Source organism: Microtus pennsylvanicus, chromosome 7 (genome assembly GCF_037038515.1).
Source record: "Microtus pennsylvanicus isolate mMicPen1 chromosome 7, mMicPen1.hap1, whole genome shotgun sequence".
NCBI classification, from domain to species: domain Eukaryota; kingdom Metazoa; phylum Chordata; class Mammalia; order Rodentia; family Cricetidae; genus Microtus; species Microtus pennsylvanicus.
The window spans coordinates 79,777,694-79,804,582 of NC_134585.1; positions in this window are offsets into that span (position 1 = coordinate 79,777,694).

Sequence of the window (26,889 nt, forward strand, 5' to 3'; positions counted from 1 at the left end):
GCCCCTCCCAACCTGGTTGTGAACAATTAACATGCCAAACAACAGGAATAGAGCATTAGATATAGGGATAAAGTATGTCATAAACATTGTTGCTGATATTTCCTACTTAATTTCAACTTCCTAACTCCATTGAAGAAAATGTAATCTAAGAACAAATAATTGTACAGAACTGTGGGAAATACAACTATCCTGAGAAGTTACCACTAGAAAGATTTTCCTTTCATGCTTTTCTTTTAGAAAATTGGTAGGAAGATCTTCAAGAGGTGAAAAATAAAGCATTTTTTTTTGAGCTATACTTTTCTCTCTGCTCCCTTCCCTTCTCCCCTCCCCTTCTACTCTCTCCATGGCTCCCTTGCTCCCAATTTACTCAAGAGATCTTCTTTTTTTCTACTTCCCATGTAGATTAGATTTATGTATGTCTCTTTTAGGGTACTCTTTGTTGTCTAGGTTCTCTGGGATTGTGAATTGTAGGCTAGTTTTCTTTGCTTTGTGTCTGAAAGCCACTTATGTGTGAGCATATATGATAGTTGTCTTTCTGGGTCTGGGTTAACTCATTCAATGTGATGTTTTCTAGATCCTTCCATTTGCTTGCAAAAAACAAACTTCCTCAAGACCCAACAATATCACTTATGGATGCATACCCCCAAAATGTTCCATCATACCACAAAGACATGTGTTCAACTATGTTCATAGCAGCATTCTTTGTCATAGCCAGAACCTGGAAACAACCTAAATGCCCCTCGACCGAAGAATTGATAAGGAAAATATGATACATTAACATAATGGAGTATTACACAACTGAAAATACTTTATATAACTATTTGTAAATATTGAGTCTTTTTCACACACCCTCTGAGGTAGGAACTTTTCTTTGTTGATGGCAAAGCTGACATTAAACATGGAGAAGCTGCCTAATGAAAGAATGTGCTTAAATTCAAGTTGTCTCTGAAACTGCCACTTTTATGAACATGCTTATTTGTTGATACTTTTACATTTAGTAATCTAGGGAATTACAGAGTGGAGAAAGACCCATCTAGGGACATTAGAGCTTTAATTCACACTTAAATGGAATTTAGCAATAATTTTAGGATGTTTCTCACCTTTGTGAATGTTCAAATCATTCACACAAAACATTATCTTGGTTTTTAATAAATTAACAAAAGGGTCAAAATTTTCAAGTTTCTGGTTGTCTAAACTGTATCTCCACTGAAATAAACATAATAAAGTTAACTCCCTTTAATATACAAATATACAGTTATCGATATATATAATGTTTCATGACCATTACAGTAACTAAATTTTATCCAAAGTGCATGCATGATAAACCAAGGTAAATATGCAGTATTCTGTTCTATTATCAATACACAAAGGTGATGAAGTCAACACTGTGAGATGCAGGATATCTGCTAATTAAATAATGCAAGCTTAGTAAAGGGAGCAGCATTTGAGTTAAGACATCTCATGAAAGATGAGATGTAAAGGATGTGAAGATGGGATATACAGGAAAGGCAATGATGGTTCTGAAGAAAATCTAATAAAAACATGACATTTTTATCTGGCTTCAGATCAAGGAAAGAAAATTTCTGGATATAGATAGAAGGGTAAGGGAAGAAAAAAAAAACACATTCCCAAAAGAAGAAAATTTATTTGAAAAGGCAAAGCACAACTGGAATAAAGGGACATATTTTATATAACTGAACATAATTGCAAGAAGAGAAATGGGACTAATCAGGTCATAGAGACCTTTAACTGTCAAGTAAAACAATTGTGATTAATCTGATGTGGGAGGTTCTTTTGATTATGTGTTACTTTTATTGGTTAATGAATAAATAAACTACTTTGGCCTGTTGATAGGGCAGAAGTTAGGTAGGCAGGAAAGACAGAATGGAATGCTGGAAAAAAGAAGGGCAGAGTCGGAGAGACACCACGTAGCCCTGCTGGAATCAGACACCTTAATTTTACCCAGTAAGCCACAGCCTCATGGCAATACACAGATTAATGGAAATTGGTTAAATTAATATGTAAGAGTTGTTTGCCAATAAGAAGCTAGAGCTAATGGGCCAAGTAGTGACTTAATGAATATAGGTGCTGTGTGATTACTTTGGGTCTAAGCTAGCCGGGCAGCCGGAAACCATCAAGCAGACCTTCTCCAACACTAATCATTGTTCTTAGAAGAATCCAGCAAATGATTTTATGTATATTTGAGTTTCTAACTGAAGTCATTCTATAATAACAACTTAAAGTGGCAGACTTACTCAGTTCCTTCATTAGAAGGAAATAGTGCTGAAAATCACCCAAGGCAATACATAGCAATAGGTAAAAAGATTAGTTTTCTTGTTAGCAGATAGTTAATTGCACTACAATGGTATGATAATTTTGGTCTTAAGAGAGATATGCCATGATTTGGGCATAGTAGATCCAACACAGAGTTCTGAAGGTTAGAGTAGATGGGGACCAGAAACCACTAGTGATGTTGTTATCCATCTTTAAAAACCATGACGATAATAGCAAACAGTTCATGAAGTATTTATTCATGAAAATAAGTATCAAATCTAGAATATCTAGAATTGGGTTCTTCTAGATTAGTGTTCAAATGAAGAAATGTGTGTGCTTGAGATTGTACATAGATATTTAATGATAATCATTAAAAGATATGTAAAGATGTCTTGATAACTACATGAAGAAAAAGTTGATATTTTTCCCACTTGACTGACTCTCTGGAAGTAATAGTTTTGGAGGAGATTCTTAGTTTCAGTATGCAATTCCTTGGACTAAGAGCCAAAAAGATATATGATCAGTTTTAGGCTTCTTGTCTTTTTATTTTTTTTGTTAGATAGCTATAAACCTATTTCAGAAAGACAGGGAACATAAAGTACAAACAGATGATGTCATTTATTGATTAGATCAGAGAAGGGCTCTTCGTCTCTTTCATTGCTGCACATAGCTTATTGGAGGGACAGAATAGGAATACCAGCACATACATAATTCTAGAGCCCCACGGGGTGAACTGAAATGGTGACTTGGCTGTCGATCATCATGCCTGACTCTGGCTTCTAAGGTAGTTGGCACCTGAAAGATGTCAAACAATCTTGGCATTGAGCAGCAGTAAGCTGTAAAACTTGTGTTTGGGGTATTAGTATGTATCCAGGAGAAACTATTCAGGAGTAAGTTTAAATTTAAAAAAAATATTACCTATTATCTGCATCTTCTGCATCTTTACAGAATCAGTTTTTTTAAAAAATAAGTAACAAGTTTGCATTTCCCACCAGCAATGGATGAGTGTACCCCTTTCTCCACAACCTCTCCAGCAAAGGCTATCATTGGTGTTTTTTATTTTAGCCATTCTGACAGGTGTAAGATGGTATCTTAAAGTTGTCTTGATTTGCATTTCCCTGATCGCTAAGGAGGTTGAGCATGACCTTAAGTGTCTTTTGGCCATTTGAACTTCTTCTGTTGAGAATTCTCTGTTCAGCTCAGTGCCCCATTTTATAATTGGGTTGATTAGCCTTTTACGGTCTAGTTTCTTGAGATCTTTATATACTTTGGAGATCAGACATTTGTCAGTTGCGGGGTTGGTGAAGATTTCCCAGTCAGTAGGTTGCCTTTGTGTCTTAGCGGCAGTGTCCTTTACTTTACGGAAGCAACCACTTTGGAAAGCAGTGTGGTGCTTTCTCAGGAAATCCGGGATCAAGTTACCCCTGGACCCAGCAATACCACTCTTGGGAATATACCCAAGAGAGGCCTTATCATACAACAAAAGTATATGCTCTACAATGTTCATAGCAGCATTGTTTGTAATAGCCAGAACCTGGAAACAACCTAGATGCCCTTCAATGGAAGAATGGATGAAGAAAGTATGGAATATATACATATTAGAGTACTACTCAGCAGTAAAAAACAAGGGCTTCTTGAATTTTGCATGCAAATGGATGGAAATAGAAAACACTATCCTGAGTGAGGTAAGCCGGACCCAAAAAGAGGAGCATGGGATGTACTCACTCGTATTTGGTTTCTAGCCATAAACAAAGGACATTGAGCCTATAATTAGTGATCCTAGAGGAACTAAATAAGGAGAACCCAAAGAAAAACATATAGGCATCCTCCTGAATATTAACCTTCATCAGGCGATGAAAGGAGACAGAGACAGAGACCCACATTGGAGCACCGGACATAATTCTCAAGGTCCAAATCAGGAGCAGAAGGAGAGAGAGCATGAGCAAGGACCGCAAGGGGTGCACCCACACACTGAGACAATGGGGATGTTCTATTGGGAACTCACCAAGGCCAGCTGGCCTGGGTCTGAAAAAGCCTGGGGTAAAACCAGACTCGCTGAACATAGCAGACAATGAGGACTACTGAGAACTAAAGAACAATGGCAATGGGTTTTTAATCCTACTGCACCTACTGGCTTTGTAGGAGCCTAGGCAGTTTGGATGCTCACCTTACTAGACCTGGATGGAGGTGGGGGTTCCTTGGACTTCCCACAGGGCAGGTAACCCTGATTGCTCTTCGGGCTGAGAATGGAGGGGGACTTGATTGGGGGAGGGGGAGGGAAATGGGAGGCGGTGGCGGGGAAGAGACAGAAATCTTAAATAAATAAATAAATAAATAAATGAATAAATAAATAAATGAAAAGCCAAAAAAAAAAAAACAAAAAAAATATAAGTAACAAGGTGTTTGACTGTACTTTATCCCCTTCTGCCATGGGCTTCATCCAATCCCATTTCTAAGAACTTTAGAAAAAGAACTTCTTATCTGCACCTAGGGTTTCTCTCAGAAAATACCATAGCAACTGCTCATAGCATCTTGTAAATTTTTTGATTTTATCTGCTAATACACTATCCTTGTAAGTTTTGTAAGTCAATAACAATCAGGCATAAATAATCAAAATGATTGACAAAGCTGATAGAGCATAAATCTTGCTTCAGAAAAAGGCTAGTCCTTTCATCTAGTTCTCTCAAAAATGGCATGCTCGTGCATTTTATTACATGCCTTTGAGTAAACTTCCTTTTTGTTTCTTATAAAATAATCTCCCTTTTAAAAAAGATTTATTTTCTGAATTATTATTATTATGTGTGTGTGTATACACAGGTGCCCAAAGTGTCCTGGAAGAGGTGATAAGAGACTGTGGAGTTGTATGTACAGGTAGTTGTGAAATGCCCAACATGTGCTGAGAACCAAATTGGAGTTCTTTGTAAGAGCAGCGTGTTTTCTCAACAACTGAGACATCTGTCCAGCACAGCCTGCACATATCTTTTTGTGAAGTATTTTCTCTTATTTATTTTTAATTTTTAGAGAACATATGCCATAACATGTGTATGTAGGTCTGAGGAAAACTCACAGAATTAGTTTACTTCTTCCATATCAGTCCCAAGAAACAATCTCAGGTCTGGAGACTTGAAGGAAGGTATCTTTGCCATGAAGGCATCTCATATTACTTCTTACTATCATCTAGGTATGCTAAACATTTTCTTCATTATCAAAAATTATTACTATTTAGACTGACTACATGAAGTATCAATTGACTTTCAGTTTATTGAGGAACAGATGAATAGACTGATGAGCACATGAAACAATACTTTCTATAGGCAACAAACAATTTCTGGCAAAAACAATAGTCTATATTTAACAAAATTCATCATAAAATAAGGTATTATTTGTCAAAGATATGTATCTATAAGTAATGCTGCAAAATGAAAATCTCAAAGATTCTTGGAGTTCATCCCTTGTTCTGCCAAGAAAAAAAAGTATTACTATGAGGGGTATATGCTACATGATATAGGTCTGTTTATTAATATCGACTGTAGAGTTTATCAAATGCACATCCCTTGTTAAATAGGTGAACAGAGTTAAGTATTCTGAAGTCACACAGGTACTATTGATTCTGATTACAACAGATGAGCAATTTCTTTTTTCACTGATTTTTCAAAAATCTACAAATTATTATATGCCCCAATTTTAATACAATCTACTTCATAGGAAATGGTGAGTCAATCAGTGGGTTTATTACATACACCTTTGTCATTTCCTTTTTAACTAGACATTAAAAGATTATTTTCTTAATGTTACTATAAAATCTACCTTCAGTTTTTAGGACTGCTAAATGGTGTAGGTTGACTTGAGTCTAGTAGATATTTTCCTGTGCTTCTCCTTATAGATTTTGTGTGAACTCAGTCTCTCATGATGTGTATGTGGGCATATTCTCTATGCTCCTTCCTTTCCAGTTTTCTCAGTTGCTTAATTGAAGTAAAAGGTGTGCCCAGAAAATGCATATTGTAATGAGCTTGCCTCATTAATTTTTTATTTCTGGAAAAGTTCACATTTGGAAAGAATATGCAAGGAGTAATATCAATCTAGTTTAATATACTTTGCCATCAATACTGGAAGCTCCTGTGTAGCACAAATATCAAGCATCTGGAGCAATACAAGATGGATATTAATGTATATACTTGAGTCATCTCCTTAGAGCCAGAGACACAGCCTTATCCATTAGACTGTTGTGACTTGAAATTGTTTCAGAATGTATCATTTGTAATATGAGTTAATTAGGTGTCCTGGCATCAACCAGTTAGAGTACTGGGTATCTATAATATTTTGAAATAACAAAATATTTACTTTTGTCCTGTGTGAAACTACTTAACAAAAACATCAAAGATTTTTGTAGCTGAAAAGAAGAAAAGTAAAATGCATGTTGTTTTGGAGTAAATGGCACAGGCTTAGGTTTTCAAAACAGTAACTCTTCATGAAGCAAACAATTCCTCTGAGAAAATATGTATGCATTTGACACTTTAAATCTGGAGAAAATAGGTCCATACCTCATCCTTAGTGTACAATTCAGTTTGCGTCTGTGAATAAGACCATGTGCATGCTAACTTAGATTCATGTGCCATTTTACAGACTGGAATATTGCAGAATGATAGTTGCAATTTTTAAAAGCAATAAACATTTTTCCCCAAAAAGAGTTTTGGCGATTTTAAACATTAAACAGAATTCAAGTTTCTTTGAGATTTTTGTTGTGTCACTAGAATATGTAGAGTTCATCATCGACTTAATGAAACTGAGAACGTTTAAAGTATATTATATAGTATTTTTTTCACTATGAGCAATTAAATAACACATTTCTAGGGAGCTTTTTGGAAGAGGAAAAATGAAACCATGAATAAGTTGGTTATTTTGCTTCATAATTATAATGTGAGTAAAATTCTAATTACAAAAATGAAATGATAATTTGGAGTCAAATAATGTATAGCGCACTGTGATTTTTATCATCCACAAATTGAAAAAGAACTAATAAAACTAAAACCTTCCTTTTTTTTTTTAGTAAGTCCACATGATAAAGCAAAACTTCAGATTGTGGTTTATGCTGGTTAACCAACTCCATCTTAGTTCCTTGGAAGTACATTTTAAATAAAGTGAATATTTTACTCTCTATCAGTTCTCAATGAAGGGATAAGCCAGATCACTGTCAATGATATGATCAACAACATTGCTAGTACTCAACCTGTTCTCCAGAAAGTCAGAGCTGCCTATTCCTCAGCTGCTCATAGTTGGCTACTAATAGTTCATAGCTGTTCTCTTCCTCTGTGTGTTGTCCTCAGATGATGGGGACTTATGAGCATAGACATGCCTGGGACATTTAGCTCCTGTTCTTCCCCAGAGCCAGGCTGTGACAATGTGATACTTCCAAGGGGAGAGAAAGTCTGAGCCTTGGTTTCAGATGGGGTCACATGACTGGTAGGAGGCCTATCCCAGGATTCCCTGAGACACAAGAATGAAAGCAGACTACTTCTACATCCTAGGGCCCCCAAACTTGTTCCTGGTTTCTGTCACTTGAGAATCGGAGGGAATGCAGTCTGGGGAAATATTTATGTCAGTTGGCACTGAAATTACCTTTTCAATTTTTGTTTCAAAATGGTCTTACAGTATCATCCAGCCTCCAATGGAAATAGGTTAGATCCTAGAGAGGATCGCTACTTACTCGTTCTTAAATAGAGTTTAAGAGGCTCAGATGATTTTGCACATTCATTATAGTAAAGCATTTTAATGGGTTCAGATTATTGATTGATTTTCTATTTCTAGTCTACATTTAAAATGCATGTCCTGGTCAACATAAAGTAAAAGTGAAATTGCTTACAAAATATTGTCTCAAAAAGTTACATGTTTCTGTTTAAAAGAAAGATTTTTCATTCTTTAGCTGTGAGGAAGAAAATAAAAATCCCATAGAACTTCCGGTTGATGTAGATGGCATCAACAAGGAGGGTGAAGAAAACCCAACTCTTTTAAGCCTGCTGGCTTGTCTCAGTGTTTTTCTCCACTTAAATACTATTGACGGTTGTTCTTATTGAAGAGGAAATAAGTATGTGCTTGAAGCCACACGGACAACCATTCATCATTCATGCAAAAGACAGAATGCCCATGCCAGAACACAGAAGCCAATAGCAGCTATAGCAGCAAAAAAACAAAACAAAAAAAAATCAATCAACTGTATTAGAAAATGCAAAGGCTAATCAGAGCCCAATCTGCAGGCATGATGCACTCTGAAAGAAGTCTTGCTTTAGGACATAAGTCAATTCTCTGAGCACCACAGACTGCAGCTTAATTCAAGCATTTAGGGGGGAAATGGGGATCTTTAAAATATACATTTTGCTCCTTATTGCCTCCCAAAGAAGCTTCGGTGCAGTACTGTAATGAATAATGATAACATCCATTCTTAAAAACTGATGTTAGCTCGGCCATTATGCCCAAATAGAATGAGTGCTCCTGCTGTGGGAAGCGATGAGATGTCGTTAGTGAGCAGCATTTCTGCTAAAAGGGGGACGCATATTGTTACTTGTTAAACACACTGTTAATATCTGTGAAGGTAAATGACAATTGGTGCTTTACCTTCATTGGCAGTTGATCCTGCCAGCATATTTAAGATGACAGTCTGCTCTTCGCCACCACCAGCAGGTGATTCGGTAAGCATATTCACGTCGCTCCCGAACTCGAACTGAACATAAGTAATTGAAACGACATAGTAAATTCATTTTTTTTCTTGTGAGCATTTTGAAGCAAGTTGGAAAGACAGTGCCTAATAAAAATGAATTTTTGCAGTAAGTTTCTGAAAATTTTGGGCTAGAGCAATAATCGAGTATCTTGCACTAGTCTAGTTTTGCCCCTGGGATCTTTAGAAAGCTTCAAATTGCACGTTTATAACTTTTCTCTAGAACAAGTAGCACATATTCCTAACCACTTTTGAAGTTGCAAAATGCAAATTTAGAAAAAAATGTTTCATAAATATAAGTGTATTATAAGACCATTTCTAACTTTTGTTCAATTTGTACTTATTACAAACAGTTTTAGGTCATCACTCTATCTTCGAGACCAGATTAGTTGTTTTGAGAAATTTGTCATTTCTCAACATGATTCCCAATTTGAAATAACAAACATATTGCTAATATTCCTCTGGTTTTATCTCAGTAAGGTTAATAACTTGAATTTAGATATTGCATAAACAATACACTTATTGTAATAGATGAGACGTCAGGGTCAATTGGCTTCTCATAATCCCAGCAAAATGAAAGTAACGTCATGAAAAATGAAGCCCTGCTTGGAAACAAAAGCTAATTAAGACTTTTTTTTGTAATGCCCCAGAGAGAGAAATGTACAGAGAGTAGTCACAGTTGGTTTAAGATTGGCAACTCTGCTGGATGTGACAGCACATTGAGCTCATCCCACGCAGACACAATCCAGCATCTGGGATGATAATTATGAGACTCAGAATACTTCTTGGAAAATTTCCATGCATTAGAGTGCTTACAAGAAGCTCGCCTTCTGGAGTTACAATAGTTACACACCTCACTAAATGTTTTATCAATATTTATTTATCACCTTAGGATATTAAAAAAAGAAAGCACCATGGCTTTAAAAGAATAGTGTTTTTAAACATATAAATATTTAGATTTACTTAAAAAACAGATGTTATGATTCATAATGTCAATCTTTGCACAAATATTCATAAGTAAAATTAATGAAATTGTCTAATATTAGTGCAAACTTTTAAAACAATTCAGCTGTTTGTAAGTTTTAAAATGCACTATATATGAGTATCTTAAATTATTTTTTCAGGCAGGTTTATATGTATAGTATGTCTATATAAGCTATTCATTAGGAAACTATATTTGATAAGAAATTTTTAGTAAAAAGGGAGCCATTGGACCCGCATTCTATCAGGCTTCACTGGAGAGTTTAAAACCCATGGTCACCAAGTTATCTTTAGCTAAACTTGAGGTTCTCCCCTGCAATAAAAAGACATAAGCACACAAAGGGGTCTGCAGAAACGTAGGATAATTTAAAGTTAGGATAGATATAAGAAAGGGTGATACTAAGTTACCTAATATATTTTATGCATGTATTAAATTGTCAAACACTTCATCAGTAAAAAACAAAAGACTAACTCGATGTGTCAATAGTTTGAAGACATTTTGTTATTTACGGATAATAAGTTGTGGATGTTTCCTCTAGTTTCAATAAATCATGTAAAGAAAACGCTACGAATCCTGAATGGTGCGCATGAATCAGGAGATCTGGTTCCCAAAATAGAGGCCATGAAAATACGAAATTTTATTATTGATAAGATTTAGAAAAAGTTATTTGTCATAGGAGAAGTTCCTTCTCATCCAAGTGTTGTCACCACATTACAATGTCCTGTGAAAGTAATTCATTAGATTTTATGGCTTATAAGCTACTAACTACTAAAATATTTTAGATGATATTTGAATGCCTGGTTAATGGGAATCTTCCTCTGCCAATGTAATAAGCCAATCAAACTGAATTAATAAAGTCAGGTTTATTCTGAGAAAGGACTGCACTTCTTTGTGACCCTCAGGAGGATATGAGTGGTTATCACATTACAAATATGGCTTCCAGGGCCATTGCTTGGTGTACTGAGGCTGGAGTTTGGAAAGGCAGCTCCAGAGAAGATGCTGGCTGGGTGCTAAGGGCAGGGTCTGGAATGGGAATCCTAGCTGGAGTTTCCAATCATACCAGACTGTTTGGGCATATATGGACCCCGGCACGACTTCCATCTAAACAATTTTATGGTTTTAGATTTATTTATTCTAGTTTATGTATACGGATGTTTTACCTGCTGATGTATAATGTGCACCAAATGCTGCCTGGTGACCACAAAGGTCAGTGAAACATATTGAATGCCTAGAACTGGAGTTACAGATGGTTTTGAGCCAGTTTGTGGGGCCTAGGAACCATACTCTGGTCCTCTTCAAGAGCTACAAGTGTGCTTACTGCTGAGCCATCTCTCAGGCTCTTACACTGTTTGTGATTTACATTTGATTAACATGGATTATTTGATATGAAGAGTCTCCCAGTGTGGGTATGTCTGATTTTATACACATTTTTTTTTTAACTCTAGCTCTCTCTCTAAACCCTTTTTACTGTATTTTCAGTGATTTGACAGCTGGAAAGAGAAGCATGATCAGACATTAATGCTGGTAACAGAAGCTGTTAAGAAGGGAGAGTAGTGGTTTGAATAAGGATGCCGTTACCATAACTTCACATACTTGCATGCTTAGCCCCCAGCTAATGATCTGTTTTGAAGGGAATAAGAAGTGTAGCCTTGTTGCAGGAGCTGTGGCTTTGTCGAAAAAGGTGTGTCACGGTGAGTGGGTTTTGAGAAAAGCCCGTGCCAGGACCAGTGTTTCTTTCTGCTGGCAGATGGGATATAAGCTGTCAGCACCACGTTTCCTGCCTGTTGCCAAGCTCCTCTGAAAATGTGAGCAAGTCCACAATTAAATACTATCTTTGAGGAATGTTGCTTTGGTCATGGTGTCTCTTCTCAACAATAGAACAGTAACAATGACTACCTGATACCAGAACTGGGGGTTTCAGTGACAGGTTGACCATTGGAGAAAGAACTTCATATCCTATGGAGGAATATGGAAGTTAGGATTTGGACTGAAATGGCAGTTGAATGTACTAGTAAGGGCATAGGAGACGGTAGTTTTATGCTAATGTCCTTGGCAGAGGAGGTGTCAAGCCTAGTATTTACTATGTCATATGGTTATTAGTGATCATTCTTGGGCAGACCTACAATGAAAAACAGCAAGCTGGAGAAAGGGGGAATAACAAGTGGGCAGTCTCAGGAACAAAAATAGTTCCAGAAAATTTTCTCAGGAGATAAAAGTTTAAAGAAAGGCCTGATTCAAAATGAAATAAAGGGTTTACTCAAACTATCTCTTTCTTTTGTAGGAATACTTGGGCCTGTTGTCTGCTGAAAGCCTTGCTCCAAAAGGGCTCAATGACCTGGGATGGATGTGTGACAAGATGCTGTGACCACCTGTCCTTCAAACAAGTGGTTCTGGATAGCCTGGGATGTCTTTATTTTTACAGTTGCAATGGATGGTTTGCATGAGCAATTTTGCTATCAGTTTTGTTCCCTTAAATTCCTAAAAGTAGTTATAATAATTGCCAGTTCACTCCCTGTTTCATTCCCCTTCTGTCTCCCAACTCTCCCATCAGTAGCTATTATTTTTGACCTATATATCTACTGTAAGGATAAGCAGTCTTGAGCATAACAAAGGAAGTTTTGATTAAACCATTTCTCATTTGTGTAAGCAGAAGAGCTATTAGTTGAATGAACGCTAGTGTCTCTGGAATCAGCATAGGAGAACCTATTTCTCTGTACCAACCCTAATCTTACACAATTTAAATACGCAGAACACTTTTAATAGAGAAGTCAAATTCTCTTGAGAATTCACCTTTGTAACACCTAAGCTTATATTGGTAATTTTTATAGTTTCCTAGAATGAAAGTTTCCATTTATTAGGGTAACAGCAGTGAAAACAAAGAAATAATTATGTTTCTTTTAGAAAGATGGTACACTTGCTTCTCAGTTAATACAAATTCCAGAAAGCTCAAATGACACTGCAGGTTACCAGTCAGAGTAAGAACTTATAGGAATCATATTTAATGAAATTTTAGCTAAGACACAACTAAGTAAATCAAATGAAGACCTATATATGGATAATATCTCCATTTCCAGTAAGAACTAAAAAAGATTAATTTGACAACGGGTAAAAGCCAGAGATTGGTTATTCAACCTGTTGAATGAGAGCTACAATTGCAGAAAAGAACAAGCAGAAATTACTACAATTAAATATCTTTACAAAAATAGTCAAAGGCAAGACCACATTTGTAGAGGGGCATCTTTTATTTGAATAAAGAACTGGTGGTTACCCTCATGAAATCCTTATTCTCATCAATTTGCTCTCTGTAGGTGTTGGGAGCAGTGAGACCCCAGATCCCGAATTTCTTGTAATCCCCTGATCTGAGTGCCCACAGCTGCTCTGAGCTTGAGACCTTCAGGAGTTCCTGATGGCAGGAGAGTGGTTTCTGGTGGGTTTGGCTGGCGCGTGGCTATCTCTATATAATCTGCCCCTGAACACAATAAAGGGGGCATTCTTGGGGAACTGGAGGATGGCCCGTGTCGTTGTCTCTCTGTCTGTGTGTGTGTGTGTATTTTAACCTCCAACCCCCTTGCCTGAAGCTCGCGAACTATGTGCCAGCACAGAGCGCAAACACGGGGGCGCAGTGCGCAGCATGCAGGGAACAGACGGGCTTTGGAAAATGGCTTAGTTGTTGCTAATTTGAAATGAAGTTTCTATTATACACATTTACATTGAGTAAAACAACACATCTATTGGTATGTGGAATATAGCTGTTAAACTACTAACTTGTATTTTGCTTAACACCAATAAAGAAAATATATTAAAATTAGTTGCTTTCAGATAATAAGCAAAGAAGTATACCTTTGCTGTTCTATTTCTGCCTAGTATTCTCCCTTCTCATGTCATTGTTGAGTATACATGGACCTTTCTATATTTCTCTTTCACAATGTTGTTTTTCTATGACACTTACTAAAAGTAGTAAGTAAAAATTAGCAAATTTGCTACATATTGGCAAGATAATTAAATAGTGGAAGATGAAATTATGCAACGAAATTCAGGGCTTTTCACTTTCTTGCACTAAGAGTCTGTTGTAGTGAGGTATGTAATAGTATGTGCCTCGAGTTGATATGTAGTCTTTTGTATCTGATCTTTCTGACTAACAAAACCTGGAAGAATTCAACCAGTTACTGGATTTTTTTAATAGAAATTCATCTGGAAAAATAAATCTATATTCTACCTTACAATATATATCAAACTAAATCAAGATCAATAATAGACCTAAAATTAAAGTAACATATCTTTTATAGTTTTGAAGCTTCTCATGGGCTAAAGGAAAAGAGGAAGGGCTTGTTATGCCATATGGGGCCAAAGAGCATCCTTAGCAACACATGAGACTGCTGTGGAAGCTGGGAGGCAAAATAAATAAATAAATAAATAAATAAATAAATAAATGGAGGCTTCCAATTCTGTGGCTCTAGAGGATGGTGACTATGTGAGTGTACTCTGTGCAGTACAGAGAGGGGGAGAGAAAGGCAAAGAGTATTAGAAAATATCAGCCTGATTCACTTTCTACAACATGTTTAATTATTTTACTTCTGTGATATTAGTTGCAGAAACTTATAATGATTCCTGAGAAAAACTTCAGAATGAAAGTCTTTAAATAAGGTACTTGATATTTGTTGATTTAAAAGAAACTGCTTGGGGCTGGAGAGATGGCTCAGTGGTTAAGAGCATTGCCTGCTCTTCCAAAGGTCCTGAGTTCAATTCCCAGCAACCACATGGTGGCTCACAACCATCTGTAATGAGGTCTGGTGCCCTCTTCTGGCCTGCAGACATAGACAGAGACAGAATATTGTATACATAATAAATAAATAAATAAATATTAAAAAAAACTGCTTTCCTGAGTCTTTTAGCTTATTTTGCTCAGAACAATAGGAAGGCGTTTCCATATGCATAATTAGCACTAATCTTGTTGACAATTCTTGGAGTATGAGGAAGTGGAGTCCTAGAGATAAGGAGAGTGCTAACTCTTACCAGTTGCATCTAATTTCTTATGACTCTGAAAAAGAATCCCAAGAGGAAGCAATGTAAGGAATTGAAAGTGTTCAATCAAGATGAGTGTGGGCTTCTCAAGTACTGTGTCTCAAAGATTTCTAAGAGCTCATTTCATGGTAAAATTTAATGGAGGAGAGGGTTATTTCTATATCAAATAGAAAAAAAAAACAGGGGCACTCCTAGACTCTTTCATGATTTTTCCAGAATTTGGTTTAAACACGCATCTTCTGTGGTGTTTTCTGGAGGTGTCATTGTGTGATGCACAATGATAATGTCACCAGTAAATTTTGCAGCCCTAATTTCATGGTTTTACCATTATACTGATGCAAATAATGCCCAAGATCATCTATGAAGGACAACTTGATCACAGCATGGTTTTGTGTGCCCTTGCCTTTGTGATTTTTATTACTTCAGCCTCTAGATACTTTGCATTTTGCCTTTTGTTTTCTCTACACCTCTGTACCCTCTTAAGCTTATAAGCAAAGATTTGCTTTATATTTCATGCAAATGAGTTTGTTCTGTCTAAAGTACATTCTTCCTGTCTTTCTAGTTACATCAAAGTTACAACAGTGATCTTGGATTCTTGATCCCCCGTTACAGATATCTTGGATCAAGCCAAGGTTATACGTTAGTGTGTTAGATCTTTCAGACCCAGCGTTCTTTGCTAGATATGTGAGGAGGGAGGGTCAGAATACAGCCTTGGTTGTAAAAGACTCAGTGTGGTTTCAAACCCTTCAGTTTCTTTCTTCACACTGATGTGGGAATAATTATCTTGATTGTAGCATTTCAAGCTGTACAAATTAATAAATTGCTACTTAAATCCCATTTGATTAGAAATACCCAACTACATATTTCTCCAGCCAGAAACCTGCTGAGGAAAAGAAAGGACTGCTTGGCCCTGAACCTCTAAAAGTCAGTGAGAAGCCAATGGTAGCTGTTTTTGTTGTTGTTATGTAATAGCATGAGATATCAAATGGGAACATAGTAAAACAATGCCAATGCATGCATTTCTTTCTCCAAATTTCTAAGGAAAGGGTTTACTTAAATTTTAAATATTTTTGAAGGGAACATTCTCAAGTGTTGTCATCAGATAAAATAACATTGTATTATAGTGATTCCTGTTAACTTAAGAATACAATTTTCTCATACTAACTTGGATGGAAATGTTTATTCACATTGGGTTGCTTTTTTACAAAGAGAAAGGGTGGTGTTATCTTGAGAAACAGCACTAATTGTTAAAAAAAAACAAAAACAAAGAACATGCAATATAAACTTCACATAGCAACAAGAAGAAATGGTGATTGGACAGTGATGATAAAATGTAAACATAGAAAGAGAGATCAAACATAAAATCGACTAAACAATAATGTTACACGAAGAGAGGTGGCTAGCAGGAAAAAGGGTCTTCAAAGCCTGATAAAGAAATTTCTGGAGTCAAGGAGTGGAGTTACTACATAGCTAAAGATAATGAATTATTTTTTTTAAAAAAAGGTTAAAGTCAGAGTAGAGAAGTTTCAAATATTGAAAAGTCTGTTTCCTCATTGTCAATATTAATATTGGTGTGCCTTCATTTCATCAGAAGGAAGGAGAGAATTTCTGATGAAAATTTTCAAGGATATAACCCATACCTTAAGTCACATTTGACTAGAAAGAAATAGAGTTGTTAGTAGCTAGATATTAGTGAACTTAATTGTCATTGTAAATGAACTTCCTCCCTCTTTATGATCTACTTACTGTAAACACAAGGCTGCAACAATTTCTTCATTAGGCTTTGAAGACCCTATTACCTTCTAGCCACCTCTTCTGAATTAATTACAATATACAGATTAGAGAAAAAGATTGTTGGATTCAATCCTAAAATTGGCAAAAGTGCTTAAGGACTGTCAATCTCAAAATAAAATTAAAAAACAAACAAAAATGAAAATATGTTCTCCATTCTATAAAAGGGATGTTGAGGTCCATGGTCTATACTGCCACCATTACCAGGAACCATGTTGAGGTCCATGTTCTATTGCTGTTATGGGCAAAGACTCTTCTTTTGCTGTGGTATAGGTGACTAACAGACTCATAGTTGAGACTGAAAGACATTGAAGGCTTCTATGACAATGCTGCTCCACACACACACACACACACAAAAAAAAAAAAGAAGGAAAGAAAAGAAAGGAAAACTATACAGGAAGACATTGAAGATTGAAGAAAGTCCTTAAAAAATGTGATAGAGATCCTAAAGTTGATGGTTTCTGGTGGGGTTAAGGGTGGGAAAGGACTAAGTTATCTTTAAGGAACTGGCCACTGGGAACTTGACCATGCTCTAGTAAGTATATAAGTAACACAGATTGGACTTGCTGTAATTTTTTTTATATTCCTTTTCTATTTTTTTTGCGGGAGACAATGGGTGGGAGGGTAGGCTTGGAAGGAATGAGAAATGAGTGTGATCAGAATGCATTATGTGAAATTCCCCAATAATCAATAAAACTATTATGTGGAAAACGTGTGAGAGGAAATAAGGGAGACAGCTGTCTCAGCAGAGGTTTTTGCTCCTGAACCCTCTCTTTGAAGGGTAGCAGCTTGTTCTCTCACTTAGCTTTGTGCCCCACAAGTGTGTTCTTGTTCACAAATTAATCTCCCACGTATGGAAGAGTGACAGGTAAAATATGTAGACTAGAGCATCGTCATAGTTGTCCCTCCTTAGAACTTCAAATGCTATGTGAGAGGAGAAGGAAGTATCATAGTTTTCCTCTATAGTTAATTTTCATCTGTGTCTCTACATGTGTATTCCAAATAGTTAGTACAATCTGCTCATTTCATATAGTGTTACTTGTATACATATTATTTCTTGTTTGACCATTTTATATTAGATACCAAATTGGGGGAGGAATATTTACTTCTGTCCTCAGCAATTCTTTGTTGCTTGAGGTTCAATTTTAGAGTTGGGTTACAGGGAGATTTCTCCCTTTTATGTGGACATGTCTGTTAGTGCCTTTCTTGTTTAGTTATTGCTTAGGTAGCCCTATTGATAAAGCTGTGTGGGTATAGCTTTCAAAACATTTTAAAAAGATTTAATAAATCTCTTTGATTTATCATTTTCCTTACCTCTTTTTAATTCACTCCATTATATGACAGCTGTTGAAAAGAATGAGATAAGAGTTATATTTCTGACCATGTGTAAAAGTTACATTCTTAACTGCTAGAAATGACATGGAAATATTATCTAGGAGGTTCAATATAACCTCGTTTCCTCCCATAAGAGTCAACTCAAACAGGCCTATTCAACAGCTGGACTCCCCTTCAGAAAAACTGTCTGAGTCAGAAACTTTAGAAATAGCCTAAAATCTATATAACAATGTAGACCAGCATTAGTGATCTCTCTGGCAATTGTCCATTACCAGCCGTTGTATGTGTTCTCCTCTGCAGTGGTCCCTTGGGCCACTGGCCACTCTGATCCCTTGACAGTACTCCACAATACTTCACAGTGAACCTTGCATATCTTCTGCAACATACTCTCTATGTCTCATTGGAATTCTTTTGAAGGAGATCACAAGAACTGGAGCACCAAGGGGTAATGGATTCGGGGCTTTTGTTCTCTTCACGTGTCCAGAGCTCTCACTGGATGACACTGTGGCACATTATTCCGTCTCTCTTTCTTCTCCGCACGGCATGCAGCTTTGAACCAGAACTCACTCTAGCCAAACTGATTTTCTTTATTTTCCTTTAACTATAAGAAAGCATTTTGATAAACCCTTGCTTCTTCAATTATTGGGATTCTATGGGATACAAGCTTTCCCAGCCCACAATTCTCTTATTCATTCTTCTTTGTGCTCATGTTTTAGTCATGCATTTATAAACATTCTTCTGAGTTGGATTTAAATTATTCCTTTTAATCCTCTAAATCTCTACATCTGATATGAAGGATTAACCAATAATGCATTTTGTATCACATAAAAATTAAGTACAAATGATGGAAAAGTAACTTGAAATTAATTCTGTAACATATTGGTTCTCTACAAAGCACAGTATAAAACTAAAAATGAAATTACATAAGTATTTTTAACAATTTTTAGTGAAGTGCTTTTTGAAATACCTGTGTAGTGCTCATTTATCTGAGTCTAAAGTATAAGGCATGTACTGCTAAATTTGGTGTCTCCTTTTTAAACATGATCTAGACTACATCTCCTGGCCATTCTTTTAATTAGATGTGGCTATATAACCACAGGGTTGACCATGGGTTGTTGCAGGATTGGTATGTGTCAATTCCAGGTGTGTGCCCATTTTACATGACCAGAGTATATTATCCCAACTTGTGCCATTTTAGCCTAATAGTTATTTTGAGAGCCTGCAAGAACAGAATGAGTTCTTAGAACAGAAAAATTGTAAAGCAATTCAAAGAAAAATTAACCTCTATGAATGAAACCTTTGCTTTTAAGATTACCATTCTCTCTGTTCCAGGAAGAAAATGATTCTAACTCCTTAGAAAGTCTATAAAGAAGGCTCACATTTTGAATAAATATTTTACTTCTTTTCAGTGTGTTTCTTCATCAATTCTATTGTATCATTCTCAACACCCTCTATCTTTGTTTCATTTACGTCTGTACCATGAAGCACTGCTTTGAAGCTTATTCGGTACTCTAGGTACATCAAAACCTTATAAAAGGTATTAATGACAATAATTTTTTTCTGTTTTTTTTCTTTTTATAGATGAGTCCAACTAAGAACTCAAAAAGTATAGAAAAGAATCATGTTCTTCCCATTATTCTATAAACCCATTTTGCATCAGACCCACTGTGAGAATTCCATTTTCAATGGGTTGAGATGGAAATGGTACCTCATCAACTTTGAAAGCTTTGTGTTTAGGATGGGAGCATCCTGACATAGAGAACAATTAATGTACCAGACTTTGTTGGGACTCAGAAAATTATAGTCCACATTTAATTTTCTTAGTGTTTTTGGATAAATGATTCTGAAAAGGCACCGGAAGTACTGTCTGTAGATGTATGTGTCCTACTAAATATGCCACTCTTCTCTACTGGAGTAATTCATGGAAACCAGAATTCCCCTGTCATTATAAGTTGGATAAACTAGAAATATTTTACCTCCTCTTTTATTTCTTTGTAATACTGACCATAAGATATGTATTCCCTACCTTCACACAGCAGAACAGATAATCAACCATAATATTCTCATTCCAGAAGATGTTCTGTCCCATCTCCAAGAATGCTGCCCTGTGATGCATAGAAGAATCTCATGATAGATTCCATAGCCTTTATCTAATTGCATTTCCTGCTTCTCTTCAGTGTCATTGAACAAAGACATAGAAAAAAGTTTCTCTGGATCTTCAGGGATTTATTTCTGAATACGTCTGCATCATGTGAAAATTTTGCAGTTTTTGTGGTTTATTTTATTTTGACATTATGGTTGAAACACTTCCATTATCCTTTCCTTTCTTGCCTAAGACATCTCATATACCCCTTCATACTCTCTTTTATACACATGTCCTCTTTTGTCATTAATAGCTGTTACACACATATATGTGTATAAATATATGTCCATATACATATATATATATACCTAAATACATTAATAAAACCTGCTCAGTTTTTATAATATTATTTTTACTTACTTTTTCTCTTATACAAATTATTCTTGCCATGGGAGTGTTGGCATTGACATTGGATTAAAAGGAAAGGGATAACAATCATCCTTCTCTAATAACTTAAGGATTATCTATCATTTGAGAATACAATTTTAGATATTTTTATCATATAATAGATAAGTTTTATGTAACTACTGTGTTAGGCTACACGTTTTGTAGATTTGACGTGGAAGTTGATAGAGTCAACTAAAAGTAAAACAAGTTATAGTAAATAAACCAATATGTCAAAAAGCAATAAAATATATTTTAATAAATTACATATACTGTTAATTTCAATGTGTTCCTTAAGGAAAATAAAACAATTTCATTTCACTTCAGCTGATGTTCCTTTGGAAGAACCTTTTCAGTAGTATTCTTGAGAACCTCAAGAAGCATTTTGCTCCCCTTAAATTTTGCAGATCTTTAGTCAATAGCCTCATGGATTACTGTTTGCTCATTAGGATAAAAACAATTTATTTGAGGTTTGGATGAGCAAACCTGGAAGTCCACTTACAAGACTGAAGGTAGAGTCAGCGTTGGTCTTCTCAGCTATGTTGCGATCCAGTATATGCATAAAATGCAAGATGATTGATACCTACTTTATTTATTTAGACTTTGAAAAAAGAAACTGTTCTACACATTATGAACATAATACAGCTCCTTATCTCTGATATCATACATTGCTGACAGGTATAAAATCATCATAAGCTTACTTGTAATGATAAACTCTTAGATTTTTTATAGTTTTTTGAAAGGCTTTTCTAGATATTTGCAAAGTAAGTGTTTGTTTCTATGTCTAAATAAATTAATACATGAGTTTTGTTTTTATGGCTTTTATAATCTTCTTCTTCTTCTTTTTTTTTTTTTTTGGTTTTCGAGACAGGGTTTCTCTGTGGCTTTGGAGCCTGTCCTGGAACTAGCTCTGTAGACCAGGCTGGTCTCGAACTCACAGAGATCCACCTGCCTCTGCCTCCCGAGTGCTGGGATTAAAGGCATGTGCCACCATTGCCCGGCTCTTTTATAATCTTCTGTACCTCTTTTTTGCCCTACAAATAAATACATATGAGTATCCTTCACAAGGGAATAATAGAAATGGAATCAATAGACAGCAACATTATATATAATTAGTATAGCAATAAATAATATTTAAGTAGTTATAGTATCATTAGAATATGCAAGTCTTTTCTTGTGACACTATTTTGAGAACTTTTTGCATACTGACATAGGTTATATTCATATATTTGTTAAAACTAGATATGAATAGTGGATACTAGTATTATTACTATATGTAGTTGTGTTTCACTGTTTACTTCAAATTTTGAAGGAATTGTGAACAATGGATGCTCTGTAAACAATACTAAATGTTTGTTAAATAATACCAAATGACAACCAAAGAACATGAGTTAAGATATTATGACCTGCCATGACTTCTAAGAGAGAAAAATATATCTAATAAGAATGGGATAAAGGAATACCACATCAATCTTGTTTTCAAAGATCTTCATTATTCTTTGGAATTAAATATATTCTTCATAGGTATTTACATTATAAAATATATGCCACCAGATAAGATTTTAAGAGTTGATTAGTTCATGAGGGCTTTAATTTCATCAAGAGATTTATCTATTTTTTATTCTTACTTGAATAGAGCATTAGAAGGTCATGTCTACTTAGGGGTAGTATTCACTGAAACGTGTGTTTATAGGCTGTATCTTTCCCTCAGACTGTTGTTCTTTGTAACTTTTTAAAATCACAATTAATAGGATCACAGTATTATTTTGCCATATATCCTTTTGTAGTCTGAGTCACCATGCCTAGAACTAAGAAAATAAAGTTAGCATGAACTAAAATCTCTGTACCTGTGACGCCAAATCAGTCCTTTAAGGGGTTTGTCTCAAAGTCACGTTCACGATTAACTGAAGTACCTGAAAATTCACTGTGATTCAGAAGAATAGGGAATAAAGTAAATTCTTGATGGTTTAGGCAAAGTACAATTCATATTAAGAAATCAAACCCATCAAAGAATAAGGCTAGAATATCCTGGACAAGGCAGCCTAGATTATGGCTAAAACGAGCAGGTCTTTTGCATAGATACAGAGGCACTCCGAAGTGTCTGAGGGTTACTTTTAGCTCATTGAAACACTAAAGCACACCACTGCCTGGAGATTTAAAATGTTAATGAGAACTTAAATAGAAATTTTATTTAGAAGTACATATAACAGAGCATGTCCATAAAAGTCCTCACTATGAAAATGAGCCTGAAGTCTATGTTGCATGCACTTAATTCTCCTAGGCTTTCTGTGGTGGTACCCTTGGGTCTCCTTCACTATCTTCTGCTTCCTCCTGAGGAAGTGCACTTTTTCCTAAAATCTGTCATGCTTTTATTTTAACCTCAGGTCTTTGAAACATTGTTTATTCCATGACACAGGAACCTGAAACAGCTTTGAAGGTTTCTACAGAACAGCACAATCTTAAAATACTAACCAAATCACAAGGAATAGAAGAAGTTAATTTTAAAAAAGTCTGAGGAAAGCTGGAAACAGTAGAAGTGGTTTTTCCCAGAAAAAAGCACACCACTTCATTGGCCAGGGCCAAACACTCAGCCCTTAAAACATCATACAAGTAACAGTATATGGACTGAGCAGGTTATTGTTCTCAATGTATGTATATACTGGATACATATATACACGCAAAAAATTGTAAAAGAAGGGGTCATGACAGTGAAGGAAAGAGGGGAGGGCTATGTGGAAGGAATTTGAGGTAGGAAATGGAAAAAGGAAATGTCATAATTATGTTATAGTCACAAAAATTAAAAAAATAAGAGTTTATTGTGAATGCTAAGCACAATAAGCAAGGATGCTACTGGTTTTAGGTGCAAATTGGATGAGAATTATAACTATTATAAGGCTAAATAGTAGGTCTAAGGGACAAAACAATCATAATATACATTTAAAAGTAAGCAAAAACGTATACTTTTTAAGTATCAGAAGGTTAGACTACAGAGGGGATCATGTCAATCAACTTGTTAAGCCTTATCCATATTTGTTGTAGAGAACATTGCTACAGGGTATCCTGAGATTCTGTGTTATAAGACAGAAATCTTAGCTGTCTTTTCATTCACTACTAACTCACTCATGTCCTGAGATAATAATAAGCGGACAGGTTCAGATACGTGTAGTGTGATTGCTTTTCTTCTTTGAACCACACACTTAGCAGTATCAACAATACAACATTCATTTTAATGCGTGGCCTTTGAGACACTACTCAAAAACACACAAACAAACAACTAAATACTGTGTCTTAAAGTGTATCTTTCTAAAAATTACAGAGGAATTATATAGAGAAAACATGGTAAATTTTTTTTCTGAAACTGGTCCCAATAATTAGCAACATTGTTGTTCAGTAACATTTTGTAACTGTTGTTCAGTGAATTGATTTCCCATTGATTAATAGAAATTCTTCACTGATTAGAATAAAACTGCTGTTCCTACATGATTAATGCTTTAAAACTCATGAACTCTAGACAGCTCTCGAGCCTCCATGGGACTGAACTAAACCCTCCATATGTGAGAGACAATGGTGAAGCTTGGACCATCTGACGGGTCCCTGGCAGTAAAACCAGGATCTATCCCTGGTGCAAGAGCTAGCTTGTTTGAGCCATTCCCTATGGTGGGATGCCATGCTCAGTCTTAATGCAAGGGGGAGAGACTTGGTCGTGCCCTAACTTAATATGTCAGACATTGTTGATTGCCCAGGGAAGCCCTTATCCCTTAGGAGAAGTGGATGGGAGATGGTCTGACTAGGTGGGAGGTGGGAGGAGGGGGCGTGGGAGAACTACACTTGGGCTTTAAAATAAAGAAAGCAATAAATACAAAGAAAAACTATTCTGCATGGCACTAGTTTGCATTAGTTGTAAATATCTGATCTCCATTGCCCTGAAAGTAACCAGGCAGTACAATGATAACCCAGGATTGTTATAGTAAAGTTAATGATGCATTTGAGAAACCTGTTCTATCTTTCCATTGAGTAAAAAACAAGAAGAAAACCTGTGCTATAAACAAAGAACAATTTAAAAAATAAAGGATTATTGAAGGAAGTTCACTTAATGATTGTTAAAACAGTTCTCGAGAACAAACTTTGGAAAATAAATGGGACCCACTATACACAACTATATTCTGAATATTTGAGAATTTCATTCCATTAGTGACTGGGACACCACCTTCCATAAAATTTTCACGACTTTAACTGTGTGTGCACTGTATGTCTCCAATTAAATGTGAGAGCAAAGCATTTATTACAGTGATTTTCTCAGAATACCAACTCTTCTATTAAAGCATTTGTGGAAAAAAAGGTAGGAAGAATTTAGTGCACAATGCATTATTCCCTCCTCCCAACTTTTTACCTGAAGGAATCTAGGATCATTGAGAATATCAAAACATCTTAAAATTTCTGTTTAATTATCATTCATTGAAACATAGAATTATACTACTGAACAGACCTTTAAGAAATAAGTTTATATCTTGGGGGGAGAAAAGACATTCTTTATAAGAAATGGTGCCCAGAAGCTGGACATCCACACAAAAAGCAAAGAGGATGATATAACAAATGTAGTCAGGAACATTACATCTTTTATAAGAGTTATCTGAAGATGGAGCATAGACCCAACTTGTAGGTGTGAATCTCATAAACTATCTAGAAAGTAACAAAGGCTATATTCTAGGTGACCTTGAATGTAGCCACAGCTTTTTAGAAGCAGCTCTAAAGGCGTGATCTGTGAAAAAAAAAATAGTTGATAAGCTATGCTCTATTAAACTTTAAAACATTTTCTGCCAAATAAATTGTCCATAAAATTAAAAGAGGAGCCTAGACTAGAAACACTATTTGCAAAAGATGTGTCTGATAAAGGAATATCACCTGAAATACACAAAAGTTCCTTAGACTCAATGGTAAGAACAAATAAAAGTCTCAAAGAACTAAAGTTATCCCAGCAAAGTGGATATGCAGTTAACAAACAAGCTTATGAAAGGTTGTTCCAAGTGACATGCTACTAGAGAAATGAAAAAAGAAATGACCGTAAAATACAGCTAGCTTGAAAATTCCATAATATAAACAACAGCAAATGCTAGGCAGGATGGAATCACTGAAAACACCAAATACTCCTAGTTTGCTAATAAGCCAGAGGGGCAATCAATTTGAAATTGCAGCACCTTATCAGAAGGTGTTTTGTATTTTCCCTACAAAACTGAGCAGTATTACACTATTAAAGATAGAGCAGCGCTCACACTACACTGTTTACTGTTTATTTAAGCTCATGTTTATTTGAGGGAATGCACACCACTCAGCAAATAATCTTCCCTCAAGCCATTCTCATGATTTTACTAAAAATTGCAAAAAAACTTAGAGGCTGAGACATACTTTTGTAATGGATAAATAAACAAACTACATCATATCTAAATAATAAAGCAGTTATTTGTTAAAAGAAACAAGTCACGAGGTAAAAGAAGCAGAGGAGAGAGGCAGGGAGGGGAGCAGAGAAAAATGGAAGGCTCAAGAAAAATGAATAAAAAAATGAAGCAACATAGAAAAAATTTAAATGCATATTACTAAAGGAAAAAATAAAAAGACTGCAATATGGTATGATTTAATGCATGTGACATTTGGAAGAGACAATGATATAAAAATATAAAACATGTTTATGTGAATTTTTACCAGGAGCAAGCAGAATACAAAAGTAAATATGGCTTAAAGTACTGTTAAATAATGCAATACTATGCAAAGCATTTTAATGATGAACACATCATTATACATTTATTAAAATCAATAGGATAGATAAGAACAACATTTATAAAGTCATCCATGATAGTTATATCTCAATGGAAGTTCATAAATAATTTGAAAAATGCAGTACTCTAGTATGAATCTCCGTCTCTTTCTTTCCCTCCTCTCTCTCTCTCTCTCTCTCTCTCTCTCTCTCTCTCTCTCTCTCTCTCTCTCTCTCTCTCTCTCTCTCTCTCTCTTCACTCTTCATGTGCATATACTAGCTATTTGGGAATCCTGTAATTTTCATTTGATATTTATGTGAACAAAACTCTCTGTTAGAAAATGAGACAGAGTCCCACACTGAAGCACCGGACTGAAATCCCAAGGTCCAAATCAGGAGCAGGAGAGAGATCACAAGCAAGGAACTTAGGACCGCGAGGGGTGCACCCACACACTGAGACAATGGGGATGTTCTATTGGGAACTCACCAAGGCCAGCTGG